Source organism: Gymnogyps californianus, chromosome 6 (genome assembly GCF_018139145.2).
Source record: "Gymnogyps californianus isolate 813 chromosome 6, ASM1813914v2, whole genome shotgun sequence".
NCBI lineage: Eukaryota > Metazoa > Chordata > Aves > Accipitriformes > Cathartidae > Gymnogyps > Gymnogyps californianus.
In genome coordinates, this window is record NC_059476.1 from 22,153,536 (window position 1) to 22,172,038 (window position 18,503).

Below are 18,503 nucleotides of genomic sequence, written 5' to 3' on the forward strand. Positions count from 1 at the left end.
AAAAATAATAAAACTCGTGGGTTGAGATAAGAACAGTTTAATAATGAAAGTGAAATATAATACTAACAATAGTAATAATGAAATATAATAATAATAATAGTAATGAAAAGGAATATAACAAAAAAAGGAGGGGGGGGGGGAGAAAAAAACCAGTGATGCACAATGCAATTGCTCACCACCCGCTGACCAATGCCCAGTTAGTTCCCGAGCCGCAATCCACGCCTCCTGGCCAACTCCCCCCTGTTTATATACTGGGCATGACGTTCCATGGTATGGAATACCCCTTTGGCTAGTTCAGGTCAGCTGCCCCGGCTCTGCTCCCTCCCAGCCTCTTGCACACCTGCTTGCTGGCAGAGCATGGGAAACTGAAAAATCCTTGACTTAAGATAAGCGCTACTCAGCAACAACTAAAACATCAGTGTGTTATCAACATCATTCTCACACTAAATCTAAAACCCAGCACTGTACCAGCTACTAAAAAGAAAGTTAACTCTGTCCCGGCTGAAACCAGGACACAATTCTACTACTGTAACAAGGTTAAATTCTACAGCGCGCAGTTACCCACAGCTCAGCAGCAGCTGGGCAGGCATTGCAACTCTGGAAGCTTTGCATCCTTCAGAAATAGTTCTCAACTAATCCTGTGCAAAGATCTCCAGAAACAGGACAGAATGTGATGGGGGGAAAAGGAATATACATGCCAGGTATATGTCCAGTGCTCATGACTGTTTTAGCAATTGCACACTTAGTATTCACAAATTTACATAGCATTACCATGAGCCTGTAATCAGTCTCTTGACCTGATCCAAACCTGCCCTTTTTCACCAGCTTGTCACAGGGCTGTGAGCTAATCTGATTGGGGTAACATAGAGTTTTTCTCTCAGTGGCATCATACAGTTTGGCGTACTTGTGTTTGTAATTATGGGGATATCTCCTCAAAGGCTCTCAGGAACAGTGACATCACAGCACGTAAAGGGTGGGCACGCAGGAGCCTTGCAGTTTTTTGTGCAGTTTTATCTGGTTTTTAGTTTGTTTCTTTGTTTGTTTGTTTGTTTTTAACTGTTCCTCTAGCTAATCTATGGTGCTTATACAGTATGACTAAATCTACCCTGCTTCTTCACAGGAGATGACAATTTTGCTTTACAACAAGTGATTGAATCTGCTATAAAAAAGTTCAACCACCTTCTCTATAGCAAAGGATAAAAGAAAGTATGGATTTTTGTTGCATCTAAATAATCCAAATAACAATTAAAAAAATATATTAGCAGTAGGTTCCTTCAAATATTCACCATGAAGTTAGCTCCTGTCATGATCATTATATTGTTACATTTGTTACTGTTTTACAGAAGAAATATAAGGCACACCTAATTTGGCATCAATGTGTAGCGCAATGATCACATGATAAACAGGTGTGGTGAACTCAGGTAGAAGGCCCTTGCAAAGGAACATCAGGCTGCCTATGCAGAGTCAAAATAAAAATCCTTTTCAAAGAATTCAGATTAAAAAAAAGCTACAAATAGTATAAAGCGGAGGAGTGAATATGTAAAATGACACAATTAGATGGTTCTTCAGTTTGATGATGTGCTCTTTTCCTAAAAAAAAAAAAAAAAGTCCAATCAAGTAGATATCCTAGATAGCAAACAAGTTATGCAGCAAGTATGGTTCCTGTTATTTAAATGTCAACATTAGATTCATCCACTGTAGTGGTGGATGTCAGGCCTTATTATACACGGTACATCAGGAGGGAATTAATCACAGTAAAATGCTCGAAGATAACGAGACGGCAGATTTGATTTAATTTTCATTAAAAAGTACACATGCTTGTTGCCAGTCTTCCAGTTTAGCTAGGACAAGCTTGAATATCTCTATTAATTCTAATTACAATAACGTGATAAGAATTAAGTGGGGGGAAAAAAAGCTTTATTTTGACAATGTGCAATACAGTCTAAAATGTAATTTGGGAAATAGACGAAGTGGTACGTTTAACCCAATCTTCCTGGAGAGAGGAGAATTCATCATCCATGTATGACACATTATCACTCAAGACTGGATTTCCCCACCTTGGTACACTTTCTCTGGAATATGCGGAGATTCAAGCTTGCCGTGCGCCACTCCCGTGGGGTCTGATAACACTGCAGCCATGCACGGCGCTCCTCAGCCCAGCCAGGCAGCGGGAAAACGTCTATAGCTGCCAGCCGGATCTTGAGTTTTAGGGTCACTTGCGAAAGCCACTTCTCATTAGCTGTCCACTGCAGCGCGCTAACGCCCCGACAGCGGCGCTGCCCTCGCCCTGTGCCGCTTCAGCGTTTCCCTTCCCAACCCGGCGCTGTCCCCTCACACTCACCTTCCTTCCTCTGGCCTGGCACCATCACGAGCTTCACCCTCAGGCCCACCGCCCGCATCTGAGCCCTGCTCAACGGTCAGCCCGCGGCTCCCTTCCCTCAAAGCCACTCCCGTGTTTCTCGCCTCGCCCCCGTCTCTCCCCCGCCCAGGGCCACGGTGTCGTGGCTGGCGAGGCACCGCAGCATCTCCCCTCGGTGTCGCCTGCATCCTTTCTACTGGTTTAGCTCAAATGGTGAAAAAAATCCCATTTACTGGTTGCTGCGCCAAGCACACGTGCCTTTAGACAATGTCCCACTCTTAAATCCTTAGTGTAAGGAGAAAAGAGCACCAAAGAGTTCATAAATTCCCCAAAACAGCAGTATCGAACACTGAATTAGAACTACAAAGCATTTAGATTTCACGGTTAGAAAAAAAGTTCAATCAGTTAATAAAGAGCAGACACTTGTTGAGACACTGAAGGTAAATCTGCTTGCCAGACCCAAGAGGACAGCCTCTCCAGGAGCTCACCAGCCGCTGTTGAAGCACCCCTGAGGAGAACTTTCATCAGTTAGAGATGATGCTGGGACACCAGTTACAGACTAACCCTCTGTGCTGAGCAGGACTGGAAGCTCAGCTCTGAAGGTCCTCACTTCCCCGCCCCTACCCCTACCCCTTGCTGGAGAACCAGGACTCAAGTGTCGAGCTCTATGACATAACCAGCTTCTATCTGGATTTTGAACAGTCCTTTTAGTTTTCTTCCAGGAGCTTAATAATCGTCACAGAGGTTTAAGGTTTCCCAGATGTCTCGTTCTTGAGAAACCTTGTACAACAAAGTTATAGCACTACGCAGTATACTATAGTCACTCTTTGCTGCAACTAAAACAAAAAAAGACACAGCCATGGGTAATAATTCTACACCCGAATTCCCGTTTTCTTATTTACGATGCTATGTTCATTCTCTTGGCGATAATCCATTTTCAGCAGGTTCCCATGCAACTCGTACACAAGCATTTGGTTCCCACTTCCAGGCAACGTGAGCTGAGCTAGAGCTGATGGTTATCCCTGGGGATTGCATCAGGGCGAGAGGATGGGAAAGTGGTGGTGGCAGAATTAATCAACTGTTAAACATCAGAAGAAAAAACTAGACTTCCAAGCAGAGTACCTTGGTGCTGAGTAAGCTGTTTATGCTGCGTTTTCAAAATTTTCCCAGCACAGTGTATTAACATAAATGTGTCTTCATTGCGTTTCATTTAAACCAAGTCTTCTCTGGCTATCTCAATTTTTGCATCAAACAAGTGGATTTTCTCTGCATTTGAATTATTTGATACCATTCTTATTCTAAGAACATGCAGAAGCTAAGGTATCCAACCATCTCATGAGAGACTCGTTGAGGAATCAACGCGAAAAGTGAAAGCTGCTATCTGCAGACCAAGACGTAGGAACTGCGTCAGTAAGCACCCCCACATGTCTCCAATCCATCAAGATAAATCTATCTGAGGAGGAGGAGAAGATAGAGAGGGAGCGAAGTGCATCTTAGACATGCAGATTGAAATTGAGCTATAGAAACTTGTTACTGTGTTGTACAACTTAGCAATAAGTTTCCATAAACATTTGTATATGTATAAATATATATTTACTAACACATATTTCCTAACACAATGGAAAGGTCTCTTTCCTTTGTGTACCTGTGCAGCGGCCCTCAGTGGGGATTTCACTGGCTGCTGCAAACTCACAGGAACGGCATGTGCAACTCTAGGTGAGCAGAAAGAAGCGGGTGTAGGAGAAAGTTACAAGGTCCTTTACAAGATAATGGTAATTTTTCCTCTTTTCAGAATATAGTAACTAAATATTCTTGATCTGTTAGTATGATTTTGATGATGAATAACCTTTACTATTGCTCTGCAGGGTGTTGTTTTCTTAAACCTCCATTGCAATACATGCAGATGTGCATATGCATGCGTGTGCATGTTACCACACACACCTACTACAGAATTTTCTGTTGAGTTCCACATCAGATAAAAAGCATTAAAGCCTGCACTTCCAATCACCATGCCCTCTCTAAACTTGAGGCCTTGTGGGCATCTTTCCCCCTGGTTTTACTCAGGATGTCCAGCATAGCAGTCTCAGTTTGCTGAAGCGAATGAGGTCTCGGATGGGACCCTCCATGCCCCGTGGCTCCCACTGGCTGCTCAGGGCCTTGAGCACTCCTGCACCAGTGATTCTCCAGCAGCTGCACAGCTCCTGTAGCCCCAATTCCAGTAGGGCCAGTCCAGCCTTGGTGAGCCCTGATGTGACATGACAGCAGTGAAAGAACAACCAGAAGCTAGCTAACAGCTCTGACGCTGCACCTCTGCAGCAAGCATGCTCTGTGCTCCTAGGAGCTGTTTGGGCCAACCTTGTACTGGCATTACCAAGAGGAAAGTCTGTCTTCCAAACACCATGGGCAGGGATGAACACCCAGGTGGGCACCACACCTAAAGAAGCACAAGTGCCCTAAAGGGCCTGGCTTGAAAGCAAAAGGTACTTCCTCCTGTGCAATGCAACTGGCTCTGGGGTGGCAACCAACCAGCAGTTCACTCCCAGGGGAGACCCACGCTCAGAGAGTCAAACAGCTTCCTTCAGGGTGCTCAAAGAGCCGCTTCCCACAGGCTGTGCTGCTGCTAGTGCCAGTGGCAGGGTGTTTGGTTACAGGCTGCTCCTTTGACCCAGATTTAGCACAGCCAGCAAGGAGAGGGATACACACAGCCTGTGTCTCATGGCATATCACAAGCAAACACCTGCCAGTGTCCCTGCGAGGACAAAGCAGGACTCAGACCAAAGATTTCTTCCCCAACCCAGCTATCTGCCAGATGCAGGTGAGTCCCCGCATAATACCCCTGAGAACACAGCAGGTTGCAAGCTTGTGTCGAATAAGTATGATGAGAGGAAGGGAAACCACTCTTCCTTGGTTTGCTCCTGAAAGAGCATAGGCTGGTTTTCAAACCCCTGTTTGGAAGGTCTTCTGTTCCTCTGAACCCTTCACCCTAGCCAGTGACTATTCAGACAGACTGCTTGCTGCTTTGCATCAGTATCTCTGTGCACAAAGTGAAGAACCAGCCAGTAAGTGGTGTGTCATACAACTAGAGAAAGTCATTATACCATAAAGGCCTTTCCAGTAATCAGGAATCCTTAGCCTCTGCACAGCCCATTCCCTTAGAGGACTTCCAGGTTACATGAATAGGAAAGAAAATAAAAGCAGGCGCAGAGGTGAAGAAACTGGCTGGATCTTCTATGGCAGGCAGAGCTGAGCAAGGAAGACCTCCAGACTTCCGTCCCACCAGGTTCCTGGCAGATGCAGCCTGCCTTTCTATAGCTCAACCCGAACAGGAAGAGGTCCACATCCAAGAATTCAGTCTTGTCTGTTTAGTCCCAAAGAAGCCTTCCCTAATAGCACTCAGTATGCTTCTATCATAAGGTAGTGTAAGGAACAGTTTAAATTTACAGAAGTAGGAAGAGCTAGTTGAAGAGGAGAAGAAGCTTATGAGACAGTACAGGCCTAAACGGGTGAACGTTGCACTAATGCGTAGGCTAACACAGGAAAAAATAACAGGAAGCATCAGAAGTGAGAGATGAGATGGGAGTTTCCATCAGCTTTGTTAACAGAAGCGAGCACAATGGAAAACAGCATCACTACATCCAGCTTCCTCATGGAATACCATAATTCGTATAATGGGAGACTAGTGAAAGAAGGTCTCTGTTGTGACATTGTTCCCCTCCTCCTGAACTTGCGTTCCTGCTGGTGTTCCCACCGTTAGATGCACCAGCACTTTTTTAAGTATTTAGTCTCTGAAGCGTCAGTAAGGCCTATGCTTTTTTCAGTTTATTCACAGTAAATCTTGCATAGAAATATTGTGTGGTTTCATTAGCTATTATTCGTACTTCAGTGCTTTTCATCTACTCACCAATTACATGCTTATGAGTTCAGTAAAGCTCTTAAACTCACTATTGCGACCTCTTAGGTTTGCTGGGCAGCTCCCAGGAATTTTATAGCATGTGGCTTTTGGCTACAAACTGGCATAGGGCTGCCCTGTTTGGGAAAGATCACTGGGAGCATCATTGACCTTTTCTGACTTTCTGGACGCATCCCACAAGGACGGTGTTCAAACCCCTTAGCAATCTGTGTCCAGCCTGCCTCAGACATTTGCACCCCCTGACTGGGGTGCAATTCAGCAGCTGAGATCTGTGGGATGCTTCGAGGGCTGCAGTCCTATACTTCCAGTTTTTGCTGGACTTCGGCAACCCTGCAGGAGTCAATGGACCAGATCCATCTCTCAGTTTCTCCCCTTCCCCCTGTAAACAGCCAAACTGTAAAATTCTCTAGGAACATGTGAACTGGGGGCTGTGTGGCAGCACAGGACCGCATTGAACAGGAAAGTGGCAGCTTGATGAGAAGGACCAGGGCAGACCACCAGCAGAGCCCACGCGAGACGGCAGCGGGACCCTCCCCTCTCCCATCCCCGCTCCCCTGCCTGTGACCGCCTGGGGAGCCGGTGGCCCCGCTCTGAAGGCGGGTGGGCTTCCACCTTCCCCGGGCTCTCTGCCCCGGCACCTCCGAGGTGCCTCCCGGCCCCGGACACCGGGCGGCAGCAGCGCTCCATCCTCCCGCCGCCGCCGCCCATGGCGGGCGGCAGGGCCCCCCCAGCCCCAGCCCCGAGAGGCCTGGCTAGCGAGCAGTGCTGACACGTAGAATCCGCTTGTGAACCGTGGGTCAAGGGACCACCGTGTGCTCTTCTTCCCGGCCGGGTAACACCGTTTTCCCACCACAACCAGCTCTTCGGGTGGTCCTTCCATAGAGGCGGAGGTGGCCCTGACCTCCGATGCACATGCAGCAAAGCCGGTGTCTGAGGACAAACCTCTACTGCTGTCCCAGGGGCCCTCCAGTAATGTGGCTTTGGGGCTGCTGCCTTTTCCACAAGGGTCCCCCCGGTTCCAGGCAGAGTGGGTGGAGGGGGAGATGGCACTTCTGGGTGACAGCACCGTTATCTCATCCGCTGACTTCCCCAGACACCTGCCCGTGTCAGGCCAGAGGACAGCAGGGGGGAGGCACAGGCTGGACCACCGTCCCAGCAGGCTGAGCACGATTTGTGAGCCAGAGTTAGGCCTGATATAAATCTCATTTACTGCAAGATAACCCCATTCCCTCTTGTTCAGTGCAGAGAGGAAGCAGATTATTGTCTCCTTCCAGCCTCATCCTTGCCTCCCTTCATTTCTTCTGTAGCCACCACCAACCAGCTCCTCCAGGCTGAGCACACACCTTGCATTCCTTCCTATTTTCCTCACTCCCTTCTGAATTGTCCCAAAATTTGCTCCCTCTCTGAGGGTGTGGTGCCCACTGCTGAGCACATTTCTCCATCTGGTGCCTTCCCGGTGTCGGGATGACTTCACATAGTGACCTCTGCTGCTCCTGCTGCCACAGCCCGAGCTTTGTTAGCTTATTTAGCAACCCTCTGGCACTGCTGACTTGGGTTCAGCTGTGGCTCCACAAGGCTTCCTGGGCCAGGCACCGCAGGACAGCTGCCTGGGCGCTTGCTGCCTTGTCCCCTTTGTGCAGCTGGTCCTGCCCGCATGGCCATCTCCTCAGTTGGTTCCTGCTGCCTGGGACCACATCCCCCAGCAGCCAGGAGCAGTGGGAATCCCAGTCCCACCAGCACTTACCTCCCACACCAGATTGGTGTTGTCCTCTGCCAAACTCAGTCAATTACTGCCTACCCAGTCACTCTGGTTAATAAGGACAACACAGGCAGAGCCAGCACAGCCCCAACAAGACCCATCCTGTCACTGCCAGGACAGAGCTACAGAGACATCTGCCAACTAAGTGAGAGGCAGCCAGTCTTCTTCAAGAGCTAGGCAGAGCACTCAGCTATCAATCCTGCCTGAGGACTGGTGCAGGTGTTTGGGATGAAGGGAGTGCAATTTATTCCACCTGGGAAAGCTTTTTCTGGCAGGTTGCTGCTCCCTGCACATCATCCGCATGCTTCAGCATGAGGGGCAGACACATGCCATGGAGGGCAGTACCACAGTCCCCACCAGCAGCCACCTGCTGCAAGTTGCTGGGCTCTTTGCAGTTAAATCATTGCATGTTGAGAGGGGCTGGGCGAGAGACCTTGGGAACACTCCCACCTCTCAGGGCCTTCTGGCAGGGACAGACAATGCAGATATCCCATGCAGATAATTTAGGGAAAGTCCAAGGGGTGGGGCTGGGGGGATAAAACTGGATTAGCAGTTCAAACTTACATCCTCAGCGCTGGTTAACTGTCATGTAACTCATACCTGGCCAGGGGAACTCACCCTGCCTGTTCCTGTCATGCCTGGAGCAAACTTCAGAGATGAGACATAATAAGATCAGGGACCTCCAGAGCAAAACCTTGAGCATCTCTGACACTTGCTGCAGGAGTATTCCTCTCCTTCTCCCTCAGGTGTCAACTGCTGACATTTTGGTGCTATTTTTTCCCTTAGTCCCTGGCTGAGACTCACATTAGCACCCATGTGCTGAAGAGGAGAGACCCTGTCCCCAAGGGTGAAAGAAATGTCCATGTGTCCTGGTTTCGGCTAGGATAGAGTTAATTTTCTTCCTAGTAGCTGGTATAGTGCTGTGTTTTGGATTTAGTAGGAAAATAATGTTGATAACACACTGATGTTTTTAGTTGTTGCTAAGTAGTGTTTATACTAACTCAAGGATTTTTCAGCTTCTCGTGCCCAGCCAGCAAGAAGGCTGGAGGGGCACAAGAAGCTGAGAGGGGACACAGCCAGGACAGCTGACCCAAACTGGCCAAAGGGATATTCCATACCATATGATGTCATACCCAGTATATAAACTGTGAGGAGCTGGCTGGAAGGGGTGGATCGCTGCTCGGGAACTAACTGGGCATCGGTCGGCGAGTGGTGAGCAATTGCATTGTGCCTCACTTGGTTTGTATAGTCTAATTCTTTTAGTAGTATTATTGTCATATTATTATTATTATTATCATTATTTTTCATTCCTTTCTCTCCTATTAAACTGTCTTTATCTCAACCCATGAGGTTGGGGGTTTTTTTTCGATTCTCTCCCCCATTCCACTGGGTGGGGGGAGTGAGCGAGCGGCTGCGTGGTGCTTAGTTGCTGGCTGGGGTTAAACCATGACACCATGATAGATCCAGCAGCATCAGGGGAAGAGCTGGGTCCCTGCACTTGAGGGTCTGGCACCTCCTGAGATCCAGCCATGAGTCCCATGGAGGAAATGCAGAACGAGGAGTCCTGACATCTTTGGAGACCAAGGCAGGGACCCTCTGGGCACCAAAGAGCTGCCCTAGTCCTACCCCAGCATGTCCTGAGCTCACGCCACTGATTTTTGCGGGGTTGGTGCTGGCCAAGTCCTGGCTAGAGAGCAGAGGGGCAGATTCCTCAGGACCTGCAAATGATTCACTACCTTCCTACCTTTGTCCACTGGTTTTCTCTAACCAAACCATTGTTTAGATGAAGATCATTTGTCCGCAGTGCAATTATCTCAACTCAACCTGCACAGTCCCTATGCTGCAGAGTACTTGTTTTCCTCTACTCATTTCTGACCATGTCATTCCAAATAATCTATGAAGGTCTCATTTTATAGGTAGGAAAACAAGATGAGAGAGGCTCAGGTGGCCATTTGAAAAGCCAGAGGCTGGCATCAGTTTTGGGATTAGATGCCACATGTGCTTGATATTCAGGGATGAGCCAATCACCTGGTTGAGCCAGCTCTTTAAGGATAAAGTTGACTGATTAAGAAAGAGGACGTGAAGGAGGAGTTGAGGCTCTACCAGTCACTGGCAATGATGTTACGTGTTTGCACACCAGCTAGCTGTTATCTCTGTTCCAGAGCTTTCCAGACTCATTCTACCCCAGTATTCAGGCATGTTAGCTGGGATCCTGGGGTCTCAGCATATTACAGAAGCTGTGATCAGGTGGGGACATCCTCAAGGGGATGACATTGCAGTCCCTTGGTAGTGGTTTGAGAGGTGCCATCGTGACAGGCATCCATCCCCCAGAGCTGCACAGCCCGGTGTCACACGTGCAACCGAAGCTTTGCTGGTGCAGGACAGGGGAAGTTTGCCTGGATTCTCCCTGTGTGTTATTTTTTCTGTTCAGGGAGGCTCTTCAAGTTTTAGGGTTGCTAATCTTTATACATAATTCCTTTTGCAGGGTTGTTATTCCCAAGGCACAACACAAAGCCAGCAGACTATTTAAAAAGCAGAATGGCACAATGGACAAACAAAGCAAAACTAAGGTGTCCCCAGTGCCAAGCAGAACCAGAAGGTTACTCCATGTGTCTTTCCTATGCTACTATTTCTACATCTGCAGTTTGCTCTGCTCACAGTAGCATGACGTTATGAGCACATGCTCCACTGTTGCCCCCAGACCCTTATCTGCAGAACTGCTATCTCACCAAGTTACTCTCCCAGTGCAGGTTTGGACAGTTGACTCTTCCCCTCAAGCTAGAACTTTGTACTTGTCTAGTGAACTGCATCCTATTTATTTCAGTCTGTGTATCCCATTTGCCAAGATCTTATTGGAAATCTAAGCAGGGTGACCTCCAACACATTTTCCACTCTTCCTAGTCTAGTACAGTCTGCAGAAGTACGAGGCTTGATCTGTCTTCCATCACATATATCAGCAGGGAAATTCAGAGTAGCTGTACTGCAAGTATGGATCCCAGAGCCGTTCTATCACCCTCAGACTGAAAGTGGGTGCTCTTAGCCCAGCTTCCCAAAACCTCCACAACCGTCCTCATCTAGGTAAAATTAGAAGGGGAAGAACAGTTGTGATGTCATATATCTCTATACCAAAAGCCATACAATTCTGCTACTTCGCCCTTACCTTACTTTCTTTTCTCAAAGACTCAGGGATAAAATTGCCTGGCATTATCAGCTAGAGAAGGTTGAAGTCATTTCTGTGCCAACATGGGTTGTTCTTGAAGTTTATACCTGAATGCTCTGCAAACATGGCCCCCTCAAACACAGCTCGGATGAAGCAAAATGCATACCTTCCAGAACACACCGAATGCATGGATGTGTGAATGCATGGATGTGTGAATGCATGGATGTGTGAATGCATGTGGTGGTCGATCATCTGCTGCAGCTCTCCAGTGCCATGAGGACCAGACTTTGTAAGAGGCCTTTGTAGACTGACTTCTTGAATGAGACTTCTATGTTTGCACTGTCACAAGACTTAAGAGACAAAATGAGGACACTTTAAAATGTAATCAGAAATAGCTAAGAGTAGATATTGGGCTGCAGGGTCCCTTCAGTGTTACCTGCCCAGGATTTCTTTTACACTTGCAACAGATCTCTCCCCCGATTAACACTCCAAACACAAACACTAGGTTAACACTGGGCATTTTACCCACCAAAACTATCATGAACCCAGAGGTCTGCAGCTCTTTTCTTTAAGTGAGGAAGTAGATGTGGAAAGAGAAGAGTGTGTTACCAGCTCCATTCTTTGAAGGAGACAGGGTAGACAGGTTCTTTAAAGACCTGGAAAGGCAGCAAAACCAGGCAGGCAGGTAAGGGCTTCATTCCCAGCAAGGAGGCCTAAAAATGTTCCTGGCCAGAAACATAACAGCTTGTAGCACCTCTCTCCTTCAGGGCTCCAAATGTCCTTTCCTTGGCCAGCCATGCACACTGCCACAGCCCATCACACATCACAGTGGGGAGGCACTCTGCTCAGGTGGGAATCCTGAAGGATTTTCAGTTGTGAATGGACTTGGACAAAGGACACAAGTACCACCACCATTTTATAGACAAAAAAATGCTGCTCACAAGATATAGCTCTTCAATGGGATAAGCAAAGAAGGTGTTGTGGTTTAACCCCAGTCAGCAGCCAAGCATCATACAGCCGCTCCCTCACACCCCCCCCACCCCGCTCCCAGTGGGATGGGGAGGAGAATCGGGAAAGAAGGTAGAACTCGTGGGTTGAGATAAGAACGGTTTAATAACTAAAGTAAAATATAATACTAACAATAATAATAATGAAATATAATAATAATAATAATAGTAATGAAAAGGAATATAACAAAAAAAAAAAAGAGGGGGAAAAAAAAAGAAAAAACAACCCCACTGATGCACAATGCAATTGCTCACCACTCACTGAGCAATGCCTGAGCAGCGATCTGCCCCTCCCGGCCAACCCCCCCGTTTATATACTGGGCATGACGTTCCATGGTATGGAATACCCCTTTGGCTAGTTCAGGTCAGCTGCCCCGGCTCTGCTCCCTCCCAGCTTCTTGCACACCTGCTTGCTGGCAGAGCATGGGAAACTGAAAAGTCCTTGACTTAAGATAAGCGCTACTTAGCAACAACTAAAACATCAGAGTGTTATCAACATCATTCTCACACTAAATCCAAAACACAGCACTGTACCAGCTACTAAGAAGAAAGTTAACTCTATCCCAGCCGAAACCGGGACAGAGGGAAAGGAGGAAAAGCAAGGCTGGCTTCTGGAGGAATACAAAGACAACTCTCTGCTCTAGTCCTGTTGCCCAAGAGGAAAGAAAGCATTCACTTTAAAGGAGACTGAGGTATGGATATAGGCAAAGTTGGGGGTGGCAGACAGGGAGAGGCACACCCCACCTTTGAGGTTTTCCTTTGTGTGCCACTGCTAAGCCTAGAGTAGGGAAGGTTGGGACAAGGGTCCAGCAAGTTTCCCATTTGTCCTTCCTGCTTCTCATATCAGCAGCATGTATGCATTCTCAGGGCAACCCCATCAGTTTCTCCCTGCCAGGGTATGCCTGCTTCCCCTAACAGGAGTCTATCAGAAACCTCTCTAAAAGGGGAAGAAATATCTGGGATTCAGCCGGCAGCTTGGAAGGGAGATGTCTCCCTGATGTCTAGACCCCAGTTTATTTTTAACTTTGGGAAATCATTTTTGTTCTCTTAAGTGTTGGGCAGCCCCCAAATGCCCAGGTTGCTATTGCAGCAAGGAGACAGGGTAGAAAGCAATGACGCAGTGCACACACGCAAAGAGGATACACAGTGGCATGGGACACCGTGCTCTGCCCAACAGGAGCAGCAGCAAACTGACCTTGGATGTGCCCTCATCCTTTCCTGGTGCTGCAATTTGCCCCTGTGCTGACTATGTGGTAATCCGTCCTCAGGGCTCACGCTTACAGCCCCGCAGCATCACCCCTCTCCCCACACAGATGGAGATGCACCCTTAGATGCAGCTGGCATCTCAGATGTGTTAGCTGCATCTAAACCTGGGTGACACCGTGGAGCAGGAGACAGTGTGGCACTGCCCACGCCACCTAAGCTGGGTCAGAAGATCTGCCACCAGGAGGTGGCATTTCCCCAGGTCCCTGCTTGGCACGTCCACAGTGCTGGCAGCAGGGGATGCCTGAGAGGATGGTCTCAGCCTGAAGAGAAGGGGCAGGAGGTGTGGGCTGCAGGTGTGGGAAGGAAGGCAGAGAAGGCCTGGAGGAGGAGAAAGGACAGCTAAGATGACCGGAGCAAACTGTGACCCGAAGAAGGGAGGCTATCGAACCACAGAGGGTGTCGCTGCCCAGTGAACGCAGGCCGGGGAGGGTGGGGAAGGGCGCTCAGCATGCTGGCTCCTTGGCACCTGGCCTGCCATGTCTGATGTGGGTAGAAAGACACCAGAGAGCACCAGTGCTGAAGAGAGGGTGGCAACACAAAGACCTCTGTGTTCCTCTGCTCCCCATCCCTTTCTCCCCCTCCTCTCCCAATTTATTTACCCGAGTTCAAAAGACAGCCTCACAGTCCCGAGGGGCTGGCTGAAGTGGCCAAGGGGTGGGCTGTGAGGTCATCTTTAATGAGGGCAAAAATCCAGTGTCAACAATGCTGCCCATTGTATGGCCCTGTTTAGACAATACCGGCTGGGTTCTTGCTGCTGGCAGCCCGAGGACTGGGAGCAAAGCCTGTTTGGGGTAATAGGAGGGGAGGAGGATGGGCAGGGGGTCTGGCACTGAGGCAGGCAGCAAGGGATGGGGCAAAGTACAGAGATAAGCACCCTATCCCAGTCATCAGCGTGTTATCAGCCTAATTCTCGGTGCTGATAAGATTACTGCACCAATGGCAGGGAATTTAGTCATCCTGATCACAGCCTGGAGGCATGGCCCGTCACCCCAGTTACATCTGCTTTCCCTTCTGACCCTGGCAATGAGACACCAGTGATTTCTGCTACCTTATCGCCTCCCTCTAAACCCACACTTCCCACTCACCAGCAGTGAGGTGGCAAAGTGAGCACCAGATTCTTCTTTCAGCCCTGGCCCTTCCCCAGGCAGTTGTGGGAACTCAGCTGTGAGTTCGGCCGGTGCTGCTCTGCTGGGAGCTCCCAACAGCAGCTGTTAACTGAAGAGCCCAGGTAACCCATACTGAACTCAGCCATGCTTTAAGGGTGAGGATGGAGCAGGGGATCTTCAGGAGTTTGTGGGATACGCTGAATTTATGGAGCAACAGATGATGTTTTAAGGAGGTGGAGAAACATGACAGAGAGCGAGCGAGCAAGCAAGCAAGGTGATGCCAGTTCTTGTAAACATAAATCTCACTTTTGGTAAATGCCATGATATCAGACTCCTCAAGTCGCAGTTTCTGGAGCCAGGTGACTACACAAGAGTCTTAGCTTTTCATTTCAAAAAGGAAGGCCATTTGCTACCTCTCCTGGCCAAGGAAAAGTGTGTGAAAATATAACACAGGATCACCAGATTCCAAAAGAAAGCACAGGGGAGAAAGCAACATTAAACGAGGGTGGCAACCCCATGAGCTGGCATCTGATCCCTTGGCATCTGAGCTCCTGTGTCTGACAATCCTGAAACACCTGCAGCTGCCATCACCTTTCAAGCAGGCATTAACTCTGAACTCCTGTAGTCTGATCCAGGTCTTGTCCCAACTCATTCTGTAGCCGCGGGCCCCCACCTCATTTCTCTGCAACACATAACTGTGCCCAGAAGTCAACCTGTCAAAACCAGGGGGACCATTAACCTCTGAAACTGCTGGCAGCAGTGGTGAACCACGCTGCTGTTCATCTGCTCTGCAGAGAGGGCTCAATCCCTTTGAAGAGCAGATTCTTTATGAGGGGAAGGAGGAGAAAGAAAGGAGGATTGGTGAAATGACAGAAAACCATCCCTGCACTTCTCCTTGGATGAAAGGCCCATGGCATGATTCTCCTATTGCTAGAAAAAGCTCTAAAGCTGGAATTGCTTCATACTTCTTCAGGAAAACAATGCAAGAGATGCAGAAAATAATCCTAGGAGAATTTTTGCAAACCTTTATTTTTAGCAGAGGGGAAGGGGTAGGGGCCAGCTCTTTCCCCAGTTTTCAGCTTATTCCCTCCTTATTTGAGTCTCCTCTTTTTTTCAACTTCCAGTTGTGAAATAGAAGAAAAATAAAAAGGGGGAGACAGGGAATGCTGTTAAAGAAGATAAACAAACAATATGAAACAAACCTTGCAAAGCCCTTGCAGCAAGCTTTTTTGTGTGTGTTGCTTTTTCAACATTTTTGGAGGGGGTAACTGAGGAGATTCACTAAAATTTCCAAGATGTCGACACTAGATGAAATCTCCTTGCAAAACTTACTGCTAAATGGAAAAGCAACATGTTTGATTTTTTTTTTTTTTTTTTGAGGGGAGAGCAGGAAGGAAAATGTTTTGGTGAAATGTCCTTAGCTTAGCCTTGATGCTTTTTTCCTGCCTCCTGGCACTGTGGTAGCAAAACCAGGCTGGTTAGTGCATCCCAGGACAGGAATGCAACCCTTCTTTCTCATATGGGCTCTGCTCACAGATGGTGTCTTCTGATAAACCCCACTGCTGGTTTGTGCCTCTCTTTTCCCCAACCTTGATAAAACACTGTGAGACCCTCTGACAAAAAGTACTCTGCAAGAGCTTTTCACTCGCACAGTGCCTCAGCTGGGTCATGACTCTATGGGGAGGACTTGTCAGGAAGGTGGAAACAGCCTTATGTTAGACCATGCATTTCTAAAGAAAGCCCGCGCTGAAGTTCATGGTCTGTGCTGCCCATGGCGTGGCTCTGCTCATCACTGCCCTGTGCCGTGGCCCTGGGATTGCATCAGCTCATTTATGAAAGACCACGATCGCAGGCAGCAGTCACCAGATGCAGAAGAATTGAATCAGTTTCCTGAGGACAATGGCTGAAGCCAAATCTTAGCCAAGCAGTGTTGGTGAGCTCCCCCAGCGATGTACTTCTGCTGAAGGCTCAGCTGGGCAGCTCTCCCTGGAAGGAGGGAAAAGCCTGTCTGGAGAGATGCAAACTACAGCAGGAAAAGCCCAGTTTAAGCTGTATTGCTGTGTCCATACTAGACATTTCTGGTTTCCCACCTGGGCTGCCCAGTGATCCCCCCTTTTTGTCTCAAGCTTTGAGCAGCAGAGCTGAGACAGGACTCTGCAGCAGGGACTCAGATGGGCAAGGCCCGGTGGTGGGGGCCAGGGGTGCGCAGGGTACTGGCCTTTGCCCTGGCCAGCAGCTCTCCATGGGACGGAGTCTGGCTGGCACGGCGCAGCCAAGCCTCCAGCCCGCAAAGAGCCAAAATATCTTTTGACAGGCAAGGCTGGAGGTGCTGCAATTTGAACACTGGGAAAGCAAACTAGCCTGCGCACCTCGCCAAGATGTCAGTGCCTGAACCTCGTGGCCACATTCAGGAGCATTAACCTGTTTCAAAAGTGGTCAAAATGCCAGCTGGAGAAGCTGACTATGCTGTGAAGGGCTTTCCTCAGGGCTGTCCTTAGCGTGTAAGACTTGAAACCTGCCAGGTGAGCACAGCCCCAACGATGGTAGAGATCCGTCTCTCCCCCTGTACAAGAAAAAATGTGATGTTCACCTCCCAGGATAACTTGGCAGGGGAATGTTCAGAAAAGTTACTCCTGTTGTGTGGGAGCAGCCAGACACGGTGTTAATTTTAGAGGATGACAAAGTCTAGCTGTCCTGTAAGTTCCTCTTAGCCGTGCTCCACGGCTGAGGAAAAAAACCGGTAGGAAAGGAAAGGGCTCTGGTAGGTCTGAGTATCTGCAAAATGGCAAACCTTGAATCCCAAAAGCCTCATTGTCACCCACCGGTAGCATTTCAGTTCTCCCCCTGGTTTGTGGCATTTAGATTATTTTCCCCATGTGGCATGAGTTGCAGATTATTTTTTTAAATCAACAAGTACTACCTTCTTTTTTTTTTTTTTATTTCCTTTCTGTTTTTCTTTTGGAAATAGCAGCAGTCTGATTTCCTTAGGGTAGTTTTTAGCAGTTTATAGTTCTTACAGTACTCACATAGAAAGTAGGTAGAATCTTTGATTAAAACATGATTTCTTCCCAGTGTTCAGTAACCCTCAGTGTTGTTAACTAAACATTTAACAGAGAGTCTTAAAAGGGATGTTTAAAAGTCCCTCTCTGACTCACATCAGCTTTCACCATCTAGGAATCTCTTCTGACATGGGCTCTCTGTTTTAATACTGTGTCTCAGACAGTAGGCAAGACTCGAGTTCCTAATGTAAAACTAAACCACAGACTCCTCTCAGACCTCTTCATCCATCACAGTGAAATGAAAAAGGAGAGACATATTTTCCCCCCTTTGCTGGACACCTCTAAATCCAGAGAACAACTGGGCTACTGTTACTTTTCATTGTCACTTTTCCCCCCCAGTGATTACAATGCAGCTCACTTTTGACAGCTGCCACTGAATCAGCCCCGCTATGTCTGCGCAGGATCAACCCAGGGACGGACTCTGCAAGATCTTGGTTGTCCCTCTGCACCTTGTGTTGTCAGCTCCATCGCTGCAGGATAGCTGCCCGGACAGGATATATGTGAGGGGATATGGGCACACTTCAAAATGGCTTTTGACATCTCTGTTCCACTCCCAGAATGACTCATGTGTCAGCGGGGTCAGAGATTGAACACAGGAAACACCGTGAATTGGGGGAAGGGGCTGAAACAGTCCTGGCCAGGGTGATGGCACTAGGGCACCCCAAGCCTTGGTGCTAAACAGCTGAGGGTGCCTGGCACGGCGACCACATGGTGGGGTTAGGAGAGCTGCCACCAGGCTCTGCCACCAGCAAGGTTTTCTTTGTAAGCGCCCTCTTTTTCACTTTTAATGGTGAAGGTCTCCTTCGGATAGAGCTTTAATTTTCCTATTGCTGGCATTACTGGCTAGCGAGGAGGTTGTTATGGAAAATAGCCGATA